Below are 15,785 nucleotides of genomic sequence, written 5' to 3'. Positions count from 1 at the left end.
TTCCATTCCCTACCATATGTACAAACACATATACAGTACACTAGGGTTATTTTTTCTTTATTTTTGTGTGTCCGAATATTATTGTAACTGGGGTACCATTTTACCTGATTTAATTTCTCTTCTTTGAGGTGACAAGCAGTTATTATGATTGTTTTTCAGTTTCTGATTCTGTTAAAGTAGAGAAATTTGCAGATGACACAGAGGTTGTTGGCCTGATAAGTGAAAATGATGAGGTATCCTACAGATATGAAATTTTACATTTACTAGAATGGAGTAAAGAAAATTGTTTGATTTTAAATACATCTAAAACAAAGGAAATGGTAATTGATTTTAGACGAGGCAGTAATAGACCATTACTTACTGTATTTTTAGATGGTAAGCCAATTGAGGAGGTGGCTTCATTTAAATTCTTGGGCAGGTATTTTGCTAATGACCTAACTTGATCCTTAAACTGCACTTTTTTTGATTAAGAAGGCCAAGCAGCACCTCTTCTTTTTAAGAAGACTTAAGGCTATCTGTCTGAGTATGACTACTTTAGTTAGGTTTTATCGAAGTATTATAGAGAGTGTTCTGACTTATGGGATCATAGTGTGGTTTGGGAATTGTACAGTAGCTGAGTGAATTACCCTAGAACATGTGGTTAGAACTACTAGTAGGATTATTGGGGTGTCTTTGCCCTGTATGAAGGATTTTTATGTAAAAAGAGTGTTAAAAAATGCCAGATGCATATTAGCTGATGCTAGTCATCCAAATTATTTGGTCTTTGAAAGACTGCCATCCCAAAAATGTTTTAGGAGTGTACACACACAAAGCACATGTTAAATAGCTTTTTTCCAACAGCTGTTCGGTTGCTAAACGAACAAAAGGATTAGGGCTAACTTCTTTTTAATCAAATATGTTTATGGTTTGTTCCATTGTACACAGTGTCTATACAGAAATGTAATTGACATTTCATTGCTGTTGTCACAACTGAGGGCTGGTGTTGACCAGGAGTAGCCTCAGTTGTAAGGGCTGGTGTGTATGTAAACCTGGGCAGCAGTATAGGACTTCTAGACATGCAGATAGATTTGTTCCACCAATGCCCGAAGGTGTGACCATGACAACAAGGAAAAAATTAATGTATATTTATTCAGCACAGTTCAGATGGTACACGGCAGTAGCAGTAGTAGAATATGAGGAATGAAATAAACAGTACACAGTTCCACTGGATGCAGCAATAAAGGAAATGTCCTTAGGTGTGGTATCCACAGCAAGACTAGCTTGAGGGGTTAGGAGATTAGGAGATGGAGAGTCCGTTCACCAGCACCTATATGCTGAAATAAAAAGATGGAGATATGAACTGGTCAGCAGATGTTGTACAGAGGCTGAATGTACTGTAGAGTAGATTGTACACATAGACTGCCGGGTTTGCCGGTTGGAACCGGTGATGGAAAACTGTTGAAGAAGTGCAGATGAACCAGTGTTAACAGGAGGAGAGTTGAATGACACTTGTGACGCTAGGGATCGATGATATTGAAGAACAGATGACTGAACATCGATGGTATCAAGGAAATCGATGGTGGAACATCGATAATACTGTGAAGCTGAACACCGCTGGGAGCCAGGCGCTGGAAGCCGGTGTTTTAGAGCACTGACAGGAGCAGAGAGCAGTGAGGACACTGAAGTCAGGCTGCACCGCAAGGTGGTGATTGGTGCGGGTCTCTGATGGAACGAAGACACAGGAGCTGGAATACCTGGAACTTGATAATCAACCACAGAGAGCAGAGACAGGTTACACTGGTAATGACAACCAAAGCACTGACAACTTCCTGGTTCAGGATCAGTCCCTTTATACCCTCAGCAGTGCAGGGATTGGATGAGCAATCAGGCAGTATTCAGCAATGCAGTGGATTGGTGGAAATAGCGTCATGTGATTAGGACCAACATGGCTGCGCCCATCCTGGCACTTGGAGGAGAATCTAGTTTGTAGCACCACATAGGGTTTGCAGTAATGGTGGCAGCGGCCGCAGGAGCCAATGGGCACCAACCCGCGCATCAGACACACGGGGCCGGCGGCAGAGACCACAGCGGGTGAGAAGCGTCACGCAGACCCGCCTGTACACTTGAATACAATGATGGCGGCAGAGGCCGCAACTGACAGGAGACGCCATGCAGAGCCATCTGAGCACTAGAACCGCAGCAATGGCGGTGGAGGCCGCGGTGGCTAGAGACACCATCCAGACAATAAGAGTTCCTTATGACAGCATCTGTAGACTGGCAGAGAGGAGACATGCAGTGAGGATATCAGCAGCATGACTGAGACATGGCCCTGGAACGCTGAGCCAGCCTCAGGAGACACCTGAAAGGTAAATAATGGTGTCCTGTAACCCGGATCGTGACAGCTGTTTTGTTCATGACAAATAAAGGACATTACATTATAGCCCTCCTCTGGTGGTGTCTCCACCCAAGAACGTTGGAACTTCGCAGATGCCACAGCAAAACTGCCCTGCGCATGCGCAATTTGCAACAAATCGCAGCATAGCGAAAATCGGCAACGAGCGAACAACTCGGAATGACCCCCATACAGTGCTGCCAATAAGACATGGTTTAAGGACATCTGTTTAGAATTACAAGTGATATTTCAATATGGTTCAGGTTTAATTCTCTGTAATTCTATTGATTTGGTTTATATGTATGTTTTTGTAACACTTTTACAATGCTGTGGATAAAGGGTCATTAAGTTGTGAATCACACCCATTAGTAATTTAAGATGGATTCTGATAAACCCTTTGTAATGATTTTGATATTCTTGTCTCTAAGTAGTCAGTTTAGATGATAAATCTTTGGGCCCTGATTTTATGTAATGAACTTTACCAGGTTGACTGTCTGAGATTCTCCTGTGAGATTTCCCTGCGAATTTGAACCCCTAAGTGTCACACGTCCTTTTTTAAAGATTATCAGGTACGTGTTATTGGTCAAAATAGAAAGCGTCATGTTGGAGTTATTATATGAAGAAATATATATAAATGGGGATATTTATTCAATAGGCACGAGTACTTACCTGTATACCAGGCATGTCCAAACTGCGGCCCTCCAGCTGTTGTGAAACTACATATCCCAGCATGCCCTGACACAGTTTTGCTGTCAGAGAATGCTAAAGCTGTGTCAGGGCATGCTGGGATGTGTCGTTTCTCAACAGCTGGAGGGCTGCAGTTTGGACATGCCTGCTGTATACTAACTTGTGGCCTGTTTAAAGAAGTGTCCAAGAATATTTGGTTTGTTCGAAAAAGTGTCCAAGAACACTTCATTATGATACAATCATCCAATGTTATAGTCCTAATATGAGGTATGTTGTTATTTCCATCTCCACACCTAGATTTGTTCTCCTGCATGTCATTTATTCCTTCTTATTCCAATTCCTCCGTGGTTCAGTGGTTAATTCTCAGTGATGTTCCAATCTTTATCTTTTTTACGTAATAATGTATTTTTATTTGATCTGATGTACTAAAAAATGATGTTCTAACATTATAGATACACCCCTGATGAAGTCTCTGTGTTAGACGAAAAGCGTTAAGGGCATTCTATCTTGTTCTGAAGTAACCTCCAATCTACATTATTGGAAGGAGGATATCACAAAAGAAGTATCTGTACACTTATGCAAAACCAGACTCCCATGTTATGTGATAGGGGGTGCTGGACCAGAAAGCATTTACGTATATATGGACACTGTCGCCATTTTTTATGAATTTTAAATAAAATTTGTATGTTGGAACTTACTGTTTGTTTTATAATGTACGGAATGTTACACTATAATATTGTATAATCAAGAACTAAGGAGGGAATTAATTCCAACTCCATAGGGCGCCAATTTTACTACTGTCACATATAATGTTCACTCCAGTTCATTCTAACAGGGAACAGTGAAACAAGGCTGCCCATTAGCATTTATTTACTCTTTAAACAGCGCAACAAGGAAGTCTGTGTTTGTCGCTTTGTTTTACCATGTCTCGCACATCCTATTTTCCATGGACTGTTCTTTGTACAATTTTTACTGTATATAAATATTGACTAGTTGTTCTGTAATTTTTAGACATACCCCTGATGAAGTCTAGTTACTAGACGAAACGCGTTGGATTGTTATACTTGATGTTATCTCTGAATATCATATGAGGAAGAGTAAAGATACTGCACTAAGTCGCCGATATTCCTCTAATTCTATGGTTTTGCTGGGGTGCGCTCCCTGGGTCACTACGGGTAATAGTCCTTTGTGTAGAAAGGGAAAGTTCTCCTCACTGGACAGTTTATCAGCAGTACTTCCTTGTTCTGATATAGCACGATGTCCTCAAAGAAAGAAATAGTAAATAGTGAAGTCCCGTAGGGATCAAATGGATTATCAGAAATTTCAATCACATTATATCTATATGTGATTGAAATTTCTGATAATCCATTTGATCCCTACGGGACTTCACTATTTACTATTTCTTTCTTTGAGGACATCGTGCTATATCAGAACAAGGAAGTACTGCTGATAAACTGTCCAGTGAGGAGAACTTTCCCTTTCTACACAAAGGACTATTACCCGTAGTGACCCAGGGAGCGCACCCCAGCAAAACCATAGAATTAGGATTGAACTTTTTTGGGAAATTGATAACCATCCCCGCTGGGAGACTGCAGCACCTCTGAACTGAAGCGCCATCTGTACATTTGGTTCTGTGTATTGCCGATATTCCTCTACCAACTCCAATGGTGGAGTATTCAAAGAGAAATTACATCATTCTGTCCATGTAATATGATGGACATGCTTCTTTACTTTTGTACATTTTAATAAAAAAACTTTTTATGAAAGAACAGTTCATGCTTATGTTTTAAAATTAATGATAATTGTGAAACCCACTGGGTTCCCTGTATTTATAGGTTGTAATCACCTCTGGGCGCCAATTTCCCTTTCTTCTTTTCATACATTCTGTTTAGTCCCTCCTAACAAGGGACTTAGTGATATAGGCAGCCCCCCCCCCCCCCAAGGAAGATTGTACTTTATTGTATTTAAATTGTCTCAGAACAGCGCAGAAGGAGAGTATTTGGTTTACACATATATATATATATATATATATATATATATCCATCCAGCGATTCCTAGCATGCAGTGGCACTCAGGGACAAATTCATGGATAATTCAAAACAAACAGTGTTTAATCCATTGCAAAGCAAAAAAGTTCCATCCAACGTTTCGGGGTGCGAACACCCCTTTGTCAAGGTTATTTGTTCACCTTGACAAAGGGGTGTTCGCACCCCGAAACGTTGCATGGAACTTTTTTGCTTTGCAATGGATTAAACACTGTTTGTTTTGAATTATCCATGAGTCTGTCCCTGAGTGCCACTGCATGCTAGGAATCGCTGGATGTGTTACTGTTTCCAGAAGGCACCGGGGCTCCATTCACAAGGAAGGGTGAGTGCCTATCCGATATTGTGTATGTATATATATATATATATATATATATATATAAATAAAATAGTTTTCTTTCGGGGCACCTATTCATGTAGCATTCTATAGGTTACATTTTTTTACATTTAGCAAAATCATTTTTTACAGTAAATCGTTGAGTACAACCAAAATAAAAACTTAAAATTAGAAATACGTATATACTGTTTACAAAGTATTACTCTAAAGACACAATGTATAAGTTAAAAACCAGTCGTATCCTTTTATTATTGGATCTGAGTGATCAATCCATAAAACACCCAACACAGAGCCGGCCTTAGCTATAGGCAGGCTAGGCATTTGCCTAGGGCATCCAAGCATGTCTAGGGGCATCCAATCATGTCCCTGCAGTATCTCATGCTGGGAGGGACAGTCCGCAAACTAACTGTTACTTTCCAAATGTATTCAATCAGTACTTGTATACACTGCTGTTTACATTTGTAAAAAAAAATGCACACTGTGCCTTAAACTTCCTCTGAACATGCTTGAATGCCCCTGACTTGTGAGACCTCAGACAGACAGCAGAAGCCAAGTAAATGCAATTCCTGGACCTGTGACATTTTCAATGACTATATAAGGTTATTACTGGATGGCTTCTATAACACATGTGTATTTTGGAAGACTGCTTCACAGAAACCTGACATCACCTATACTGCTTGTGCACATAGGGGAGGGGGATCCTGTTATCCTGTGTCCCTTATCCCTGTGCAATTCCCAGGTGTCTGCAGGGACATAACATGGGCAATGTTCTCCCCACACTTTATTTCCTAGTCAGTCCATGCCGTAAAATTCCCCTGCCACCCAGCACTGTAACGCAGAGCCGGCCCTAACCAATATGATGCCCTAGGCAAGAATTTGGCTGGTGCCCCCTAGCACCACCGCTAGTTCCGCCTCTGACCCTGCACCCCTTTCCCAGCACCATCACCCCCACCCATGGCAGTCCTTTTTTTTTTTCCTACCCCCTGTAATTTAAATAAGAACAGTGTGCAAATTCGGCGCACAGCCCAAAAAGGTATGTGTTTTTGCTGGCAAGGGGCATGGCCACACAATAGTACCCCCAATTCAAATTATGCCTCACAGTAGTGCAATTTTATTCACAGTTTACCATACGATAGTGTCCCTTATTCACATTACATCACACAGTTGTACCACTCTACCTTATATACGTTACTCCTCACAGTAGTGCTCCTCATTCACATAACATCATACTGAATTGCTCCTAATTCACATTACACCACACCATATTGCTCTTTATTTACATTAGACCACACAGTAGTGACCTTTCTATACGTTATGCCACACAGTAGAGCACCTTATACACATAATGCCACACATAGGTAATGCATTTATACACATAATACCACACAGTAATGCCCCTTACACATATGACACACATTATTAATGTCCTTATAAACATATTGCACCTTACACATTATGCTAACCCTTATTAATGCCCTTATACAGATAATTTCCTTTACACATATGCCGCACATTGTTAATGCCCTTATACACATAATGACACACACAGTGCCCCTTACACATATGTTACACATTATTAATGCCCTTATACACATAATGACACATATAGTTCCTGGTGTGAGTCATTTGGCAGCTCTGCTAACGTCAGGTGCCTATTTTTTATGAAAATGCACCTTATTTGCATTGCTATGTGGCTAGGATGCACAAGCAGCTTCTGCTGATTAAAATTATATGCGGCATGCCTATATACTGTGTACGACTGTGGCTGTATCTGCATACAAAATGCTACACACAGAATATAGGCATGCCACATATCATTTTAATCAGCAAAAGCTGCTTGTGCCCCTAGGCATACCAGATGCCCTAGGCAATTGCCTAGTTTGCCTATGCCTAGGGCCGGCTCTGCTGTAACGTGGTCAGTAAGTTGCGTTGTGCTTTTCTATATGAAACATCAGTGCAGCATGACTTTCGGACACATCAGACTGGAGGGCAGAGCATATCACTCCCACAGTATAAAGTAAAGGACATGCAGTAACAGACACCAGCAAACACACTGAATAGTGAAGAGAATGGACAGTTTCTACATGTTTGATACTGATCTTTTTGTATAACCAGCAAGTGTGGCAGTATCTGAGGCAGTATATGTGTATTATGGGCATTACTAATGTGGGGCATATGTGTAAGGTGCATTACTGTGTGGCATTATGTGTATTATGGGCATTACTAATGTGGGGCATATGTGTAAGGTTCCTTTACTGTGTGGAATTATATGTATTATGGTCATTACTGTGTGGCATTGTGCAGAGTTGAACTGGCCCACAGGGTAACCCCCCGGTGGGCCCGACTACCTGAGCGTTGCAGGTACAGATGTAGAACTAGCGGCGGAGCTAGGGGGCACCAGACAAAATTTTGCCTAGGGCATCAAATTGGCTAGGGCCGGCTCTGACCCAACACGTTTTTTATAGCAACATTTCTAAAACATAAAACATAAGAAAGTTGTCTCAACATTCCACAGATAATATATATTTACATAATTGACATAGAAATAGAAAATAGGTATAAAAATTGAACCCAGAAAACAAGATGTACAGTTGATTGGTATATTGTCATTATATTTCCAAAGTATATTGAACTAGTACCATTGTCAAGACAAATTCTATCTGTATTGTACATTTCCAAATGGAACAGTACCATCACTATTTAAATTTTCCCAAAATTTAACAACATTGGAAATATGTCGGTGGAAGAATGCATATTATATTCAACCTTAAAGGTGGTCAGTATAATACTGACCAGAATAAAATTGAAGGAGAAGAAACGAGGAAGAAACCATCACATACTAAAGTATTCGACACTCTTGTCTACATGATCTTCAAATAGTACAATCGGAAGCATTCTTAGTGTTAGTCACTTATGGAACTGTAGGTATGTTTTTTTACTTACTCGATATTCATGGATATTTGCAATGCTATGCGGTTCTTTTCGTGTGGTTATCACTCTGTATAGTAGTCGGTAATCACGACCTTAACAACAATAAGATTTTAAACCTACCGGTAAATCTTTTTCTTGTAGTCCGTAGAGGATGCTGGGGACTCCGTAAGGACCATGGGGATAGACGGGCTCCGCAGGAGACATGGGCACTTTAAGAAAGACTTGAGATCTGGGTGTGCACTGGCTCCTCCCTCTATGCCCCTCCTCCAGACCTCAGTTAGAGAAACTGTGCCCAGAGGAGACGGACAGTACGAGGAAAGGATTTTTGTTAATCCAAGGGCAAGATTCATACCAGCCCACACCATTCACACCGTATAACTTGTGATAAACTACCCAGTTAACAGTATGAAACAACATAGCATCAGTTCAAAACCGATGCAACTAAAACATAACCCTTATTTAAGCAATAACTATATACAAGTATTGCAGAAGTAGTCCGCACTTGGGACGGGCGCCCAGCATCCTCTACGGACTACGAGAAAAAGATTTACCGGTAGGTTTAAAATCTTATTTTCTCTTACGTCCTAGAGGATGCTGGGGACTCCGTAAGGACCATGGGAATTATACCAAAGCTCCCAAACGGGCGGGAGAGTGCGGATGACTCTGCAGCACCGACTGAGCCAATAGGAGGTCCTCCTCAGCCAGGAATCAAACTTATAAAACTTTGCAAAGGAGTTTGACCCCGACCAAGTAGCAGCTCGGCACAGCTGTAGTGCCGAGACCCCTCGGGCAGCCGCCCAAGAAGAGCCCACTTTGGGCCTTGACCGATTTTGGTAACGGCAATCCAGCCATAGAATGCACTTGCTGAATCGTGTTACAGATCTAGCGAGCGATAATCTGCTTTGAAGCAGGGGCACCAATCTTGTTGGTCGCATACAGGATAAACAGTGCTTCTGTTTCTCTGACTCTAGCCGCTCTGGCCACGTAAATTTTCAAAGCCCTGACCACATCAAGGGACTCGGAAACCTCCAAGTCATGCGTAGCCACAGGCACCACAATAGGTTGGTTCATATGAAAGGATGAAACCACTTATGGCAGGAATTGAGGACGGGTCTGCAATTCCGCTCTATCCATATGGAAAACCAGATAGGGGCTTTTATGTGACAAAGCTGCCAATTCCGACACTCGCCTAGCCGAAGCCAAGGCTAATAACATGACCACCTTCCAAGTGAGATATTTTAACTCTACCGTTTTAAGTGGTTCAAACCAGTGTGACTTAAGGAAACTTAACACCACGTTAAGGTCCCAAGGCTCCACCGGAGGTACAAAAAGGAGGCTGAAAATGCAGCACTCCCTTCCCAAAAGTCTGAACTTGTGGGAGAGAAGCCAATTCTTTTTGAAAGAAAATGGATAGGGCCGAAATCTGAACCTTAATGGAGCCTAATTTTAGGCCCAAATTCACTCCAGTTTGTGAATTCTTCCATAGGAGCACTCCTGGCCTCACACCAAGAAACATATTTTCACCATATACGGTGATAATGTTTAAATGTCACGTTCTTCCTAGCCTTTATCAGCGTAGGAATGACCTCATCCGGAATGCCTTTTTCCGCTAGGATCCGGCGTTCAACCGCCATGCCGTCAAACGCAGCCGCGGTAAGTCTTGGAACAGACATGGCCCCTGTTGCAACAGGTCCTGTCTTAGAGGAAGAGGTCACGGATCTTCTGTAAGCATTTCCTGCAGATTCGGATACCAGGTCCTTCGTGGCCAATCTGGAACAATGAGGATTGGTCTCACTCCTCTTTTCCTTATTATTCTCAACACCTTGGGTATGAGAGGAAGAGGAGGAAATACATAGACTGACTGGAACACCCACGGTGTCACTAGGGCATCTACCGCCTACTGCCTGAGGGTCTCTTGACCTGGCGCAATACCTCTGTAGCTTTTTGTTGAGGCGGGACGCCATCATCTCTATCTGTGGCAATCCCCACCGACTTGCAATCTGTGTGAAAACTTCCTGATGAAGTCCCCACTCTCCAGGATATAGGTCGTGTCTGCTGAGGAAGTCTGCTTCCCAGTTGTCCACTCCCGGAATGAACACTGCTGACAGTGCGCTTACATGATTCTCCGCCCAGCGAAGAATTCTGGTGGCTTTCACCATCGCCACTCTGCTCCTTGTGCCGCCTTGGCGGTTTACATGAGCTACTGCAGTGACGTTGTCTGATTGGATCAGAATCGGTTGGTCTCGAAGTAAGGTCTCCGCTTGACGTAGGGCGTTGTATATGGCCCTTAGTTCCAAGATGTTGATGTGAAGACAAGTCTCTTGACTTGACCAAAGAGCTTGGCAATTTCTTCCCTGTGTGACTGCTCCCCAACCTCGGAGGCTCGCGTCCTTGGTCACCAGGATCCAGTCCTGAATGCCGAACCTGCGGCCCTCTAGAAGGTGAGCACTCTGCAGCCACCACAGGAGATATACCCTGGCCCTGGGGGATAGGGTGATCAACTGATGAATCTGTAGATGTGACCCGGACCACTTGTCCAGTAGGTCCCATTGGAAAGTCCTTGCATGGAACCTGCCGAAGGGAATGGCCTCCTATGATGCCACCATCTTTCCCAGGACTCGAGTGCAGTGATGCACTGACACCTGTCTTGGTTTCAACAGGTTCCTGACCAGAGTCATGAGTACCTGGGCCTTCTCTATCTGAAGGTAAACCCATTTCTGGTCCGTATCCAGAATCATACCCAAGAAGGGCAGACGAGTCATAGGAACCAACTGTGACTTCAGGATATTGAGAATCCAGCCGTGTTGCTGTGACACCTTCAGCGAAAGTGACACGCTGTTCAACAATTGCTCTTTTGATCTCGCCCTTATTAGGAGATCGTCCAAGTATGGGATAATTGTGACTCCTTGCTTGCGTAGGAGCACCATCATTTCCGCCAATTACCCTGAAATTGGTAATGACAATACTGTACCGCAATTCTCAGGTACGCCTGATGGGGTGGATAAATGGGAACATGAAGGTATGCAGCCTTTATGTCTAGATACACCATAAAATCTCCCCCTTCCAGGCTGGCGATGATCGCTCTGAGCGATTCCATTTTTAATTTGAACCTTTTCAAGTATAGGTTCAGAGATTTTAATTTTAAAATAGGTCTGCCCGAACCGTCCGGTTTCGGGAGTACAGCCAAGGTTGAGTAATATCCCCTTCCTTGTTGCAGGAGGGGAACCTTGAGTACCACCTGTTGGAGATACAATGTGTGAATTGTATTTAATATTAGTTCCCTTTCTGGGGGAGAAGCTGGTAGGTACGATAAGGAAAACCGGCGAGGAGGCACTTTTTCGAATTCCAGCTCGTAACCCTGAGATTTATCGCCCAGGGATCCACCTGTGAGTGAATTCAGATGTGGCTGAAGAGTCGAAGACGTGCTCCCACTGGGGCAGACTCCCTTAGTGGAGCCCCAGCGTCATGCGGTGGATTTAGTAGAGGCCGGGGAGGACTTCTGTTCCTGGGAACTAGCTGTGCCCTGTGCCCTTACCTCTGGTAAGAAAGGACGCTCCTCGTACTTTCTTGTTTTTCTGCGACCGAAAGGACTGCATTTGATAATGTCGTGCTTTCTTAGGGACAGATGAGTCATCAGTGATATGCAAAACATCTTTTATTACAATAATCATATATTGAATACTTTTCTGCCAGTTTTGGCTGTAACTTTGCATTATCGTAGTCGACACTGGAGTCAGACTCCGTGTCGGTATCAGTGTCTATTATTTTGGATAGTGGGCGTTTTGAGACTCTGAAGGTCCCTGCGACATAGGGACAGACATGGGTAGATTCCCTGTCTGTTCTCTAATCTTTTGTGCAATAAATTTACCTCAGCACTTAATTCCACATATCCAGTCAGGTGTCGGCGTTGTCGACGGAGACACCACACACACATTTGCTCCATCTCCTTCTTAGGAGAGCCTTTTACCTCAGACATGTCGACACATGCGTACCGACACACCACACACTCAGGGAACCCTCTTATCTGAAGACAGTTCCCCCACAAGGCCCTTTGGAGAGACAGAGAGAGAGTATGCCAGCACACTCCCCAGCGCTATATGACCAAGGAAAAAAACACAGTAATTTAATGTTTTACCCAGTAGCGCTGTTATATATTATCTGCGCCGAATTATGTGCCCCCCCTCTTCTTTAAAACCCTCTTTTCTACCGTGGTATAAGCAGGGGAGAGTCCGGGGAGCTTACTCTCAGCGGTGCTGTGGAGAAAAAATGGCGCTGGTGAGTGCTGAGGGAGAAGCTCCGCCCCCTCGACAGCGGGCTTCTGTCCCGCTCAAATATACTGTACACTGGCGGGGGCTCTTTATATATCCAGTGGTTAGCTGTATATATCCTATTTTGCCAGAAAAGAGGTTTACATGCTGCCCAGGGCGCCCCCCCCCCTGCGCCCTGCACCCTTACAGTGACTGCCGTGTGTGAGGTGTATGGGAGCAATGACGCACAGCTGCAGTGCTGTGCGTTACCTCAGTGAAGATCATGAAGTCTTCTGCCGCCTCTGAAGTCTTCTTTTCTTCTCATACTCACCCGGCTTCTATCTTCCGGCTCTGCGAGGGGGACGGCGGCGCGGCTCCGAGACGAACTCCAGGGTTCTATGTTTCTATGTTTCTATGTTTCTATGAGACCTGTGTTCTGACTCCCTCTGGAGCTAATGGTGTCCAGTAGGGATCCCGTCTGAAGATCGACAGTATCTAGGTCGACAATGTTTAGGTCGACCACTATAGGTCGACAGTCACTAGGTCGACATGGATGGAAGGTCGACAGGGTTTCTAGGTCGACATGTGCTAGGTCGACAGGTCTAAAGGTCGACATGAGTTTCACATTTTTTGTTATGAATTTTTTCATACTTAACGATCCACGTGGACTACGATTGGAACGGTAATCTGTGCCGAGCGAAGCGGTAGCGGAGTGAAGGCACCATGCCCGAAGCATGGCGAGCGAAGCGAGCCATGCGAGGGGACGCGGTGCACTAATTTGGGATCCCGGTCACTCTACGAAGAAAACGACACCCAAAAAAAAAATCCTCATGTCGACCTTTAGACCTGTCGACCTAGCACATGTCAACCTAGAAACCCTGTCGACCTTCCATCCATGTCGACCTAGTGACTGTCGACCTATAGTGGTCGACCTAAACATTGTCGACCTAGATACTGTCGATTTGATGAACCACACCCGTCCAGTAGCCTAAGAAGCAGAGCCTTGAAACTCACAGAAGTAGGTCTGCTTCTCTCTCCTCAGTCCCTCGATGCAGGGAGTCTGTTGCCAGCAGTGCTCCCTGAACATAAAATACCTAACAAATCTACTTTCTGACAGGAAACTCAGGAGAGCTCCCTGAAATGCACCCTATCTCCTCTGGGCACAGTAGTAAACTAAGGTCTAGAGGAGGGGCATAGAGGGAGGGGCCAGTGCACACCAAGATCTAAAGTCTTTCTTAAAGTGCCCATGTCTCCTGCGGAGCCCGTGTATCCCCATGTTCCTTACGGAGTCCCCAGCATCCTCTAGGACGTAAGAGAAAAATTATTTTACAAATTTAAACCCTTAATAAAGAATTAATAAAGAATATATTTAAATGTTTCTGTTTATTATTATTTTATTCACTTAATATTTCTATATTCTTCATTTCATTGCTCAAGATTTTGTAACATAATGTTGAGCCCTTAGGACCTCTTTTAAGGGGCCCTCATATTGTTATAGGTATTCAGTTGAAATTACTCAATGATACATTTTAACTATATCAATACAATGTAAATAGGGAACCTACTTACTAAAATTAGTCAACTGCACAGAATACAGTCACTGAATTAGTTTCTTCCTACAGTGGGTCCTTTTTAACCTATTAAAAGGTCACTGATGGAAGATACATACACTGAAAATGGCCATAACTCTCCCAAACAGTCACTTCCTGTCAAGCGCTGTGCAGTTAAAACATCACTGCGAGCGCAATTGCAAAGGTACATTGACGCATGCACATTGCGAATGTGCTACATGCGCCAGAGCCGTATCTAGACTTTTTGGTGGCCTGTGCCAGAAAGAGAATTGGCGCCCCCCCCATTTTTCCAATAAGGACAAAAGGCGCATGCGTCCCGGGGAATAGGAATGACAAAGTGATGCCCCTTTCCACACATACACACACACTTTTATATATATATATATATATATATATATATACATATACACATGGATGGTACTCAGGATTATAAAATAAAAGAGTTCATGAACTGCAATACTACATCAGTTGTGTATTTATTGGAATGCACATGTAACAAGAAATATGTAGGGAAGACCAAGAGACCTCTAAAAATGAGGATTTAGGAGCACATTAGAAACATTAAAAATAAAGTAGATACTCATCTAATATATAGACACTTCAATCTCGAACATAATTCCAATCCGGAAGAGTTGTCCTTTAAAGCGATTGAACACGTACAGCTTGGCGAAAGGGGCGGAGATCTGGCCAACAAACTATCCCAAAGGGAAATGTTTTGGATCTTCCATCTTAAAACTCTGTATCCCAGGGGCTTCAACGAAGGATACGAGATTGCTCCATTTTTAGGAAGGTGCCCACTACCTAGCACAAGGACTTTCCGACACTTCTCTTGGACACTTCTCTTATTCACTCCCATCACATTTCTGTCTCTTGTTCTATTCACTAAAATAGATTCTTTGTAAATACTATGCACAATAAAAACTTATTATCACCTATACCGGGCTTTTCTGACATATGTGCAGCAAGATACAGTCATACCACACTGGTTACACGCCCAAATCTGTCCAATCTTGGAAGCTAAGCAGTGTAGGGTTTGATCAGTACCAGATGTGAGACCACTTGGGAAGATCAAGTACTGTAACATGAAAGACTAAGTATGATCAGCGCCTAGTAATATTCATATAGAATAGTTTAATTCATGATCGTATCAAGAATTTATTTATATCACTGTAACTTTTTCTTAAATACCCAACTAGTTCACACTCTTTCGATAAAGCTTTAAGTAGCCATAGCACTCACTATAGAAATTGATTTAAGAAACGTAGTCATTATACTCACTTCATATACACTAAGATAATCTTCCTCCATTGAATTTTATCCAATTCAACCACACATCACCTCTAGTATCCGGTGTGGTATGAGTTGCCGGCGGCCGGGTCCCCGGCGCCCATCACACCGGCGCCGGGATCCTGACTGCCGGCTTGCCGACAGTGGGGCGAGTGCAAATGAGCCCCTTGCGGGCTCACTGCGCTCACCACGCTGCGGGCACGGTGGCCAGGGTGGTCGTGGACCCCCAAGAGGGAGAAAAGGTGACGGTTTGCCGGTTGTCGGGATTTCAGCGCTGGTATACTGTTCACCAGGATCCCAACAACCGGTATA

The 15,785-nt window shown here is 43.4% G+C and overlaps 1 pseudogene; it reads left to right on the top strand.

Moving 5' to 3' along the window:
• The first annotated feature begins 15,150 nt into the window (after nt 1-15,150).
• On the top strand, nt 15,151-15,270 carry LOC135052522 (5S ribosomal RNA; annotated as a pseudogene).
• Nucleotides 15,271-15,785: the final 515 nt, after the last annotated feature.

This window comes from Pseudophryne corroboree, chromosome 2 (assembly GCF_028390025.1).
Source record: "Pseudophryne corroboree isolate aPseCor3 chromosome 2, aPseCor3.hap2, whole genome shotgun sequence".
Taxonomy (NCBI): domain Eukaryota; kingdom Metazoa; phylum Chordata; class Amphibia; order Anura; family Myobatrachidae; genus Pseudophryne; species Pseudophryne corroboree.
The sequence above is the reverse complement of the archived record's forward strand: the minus strand, read 5'-3'. Positions and strand labels throughout refer to the sequence as shown.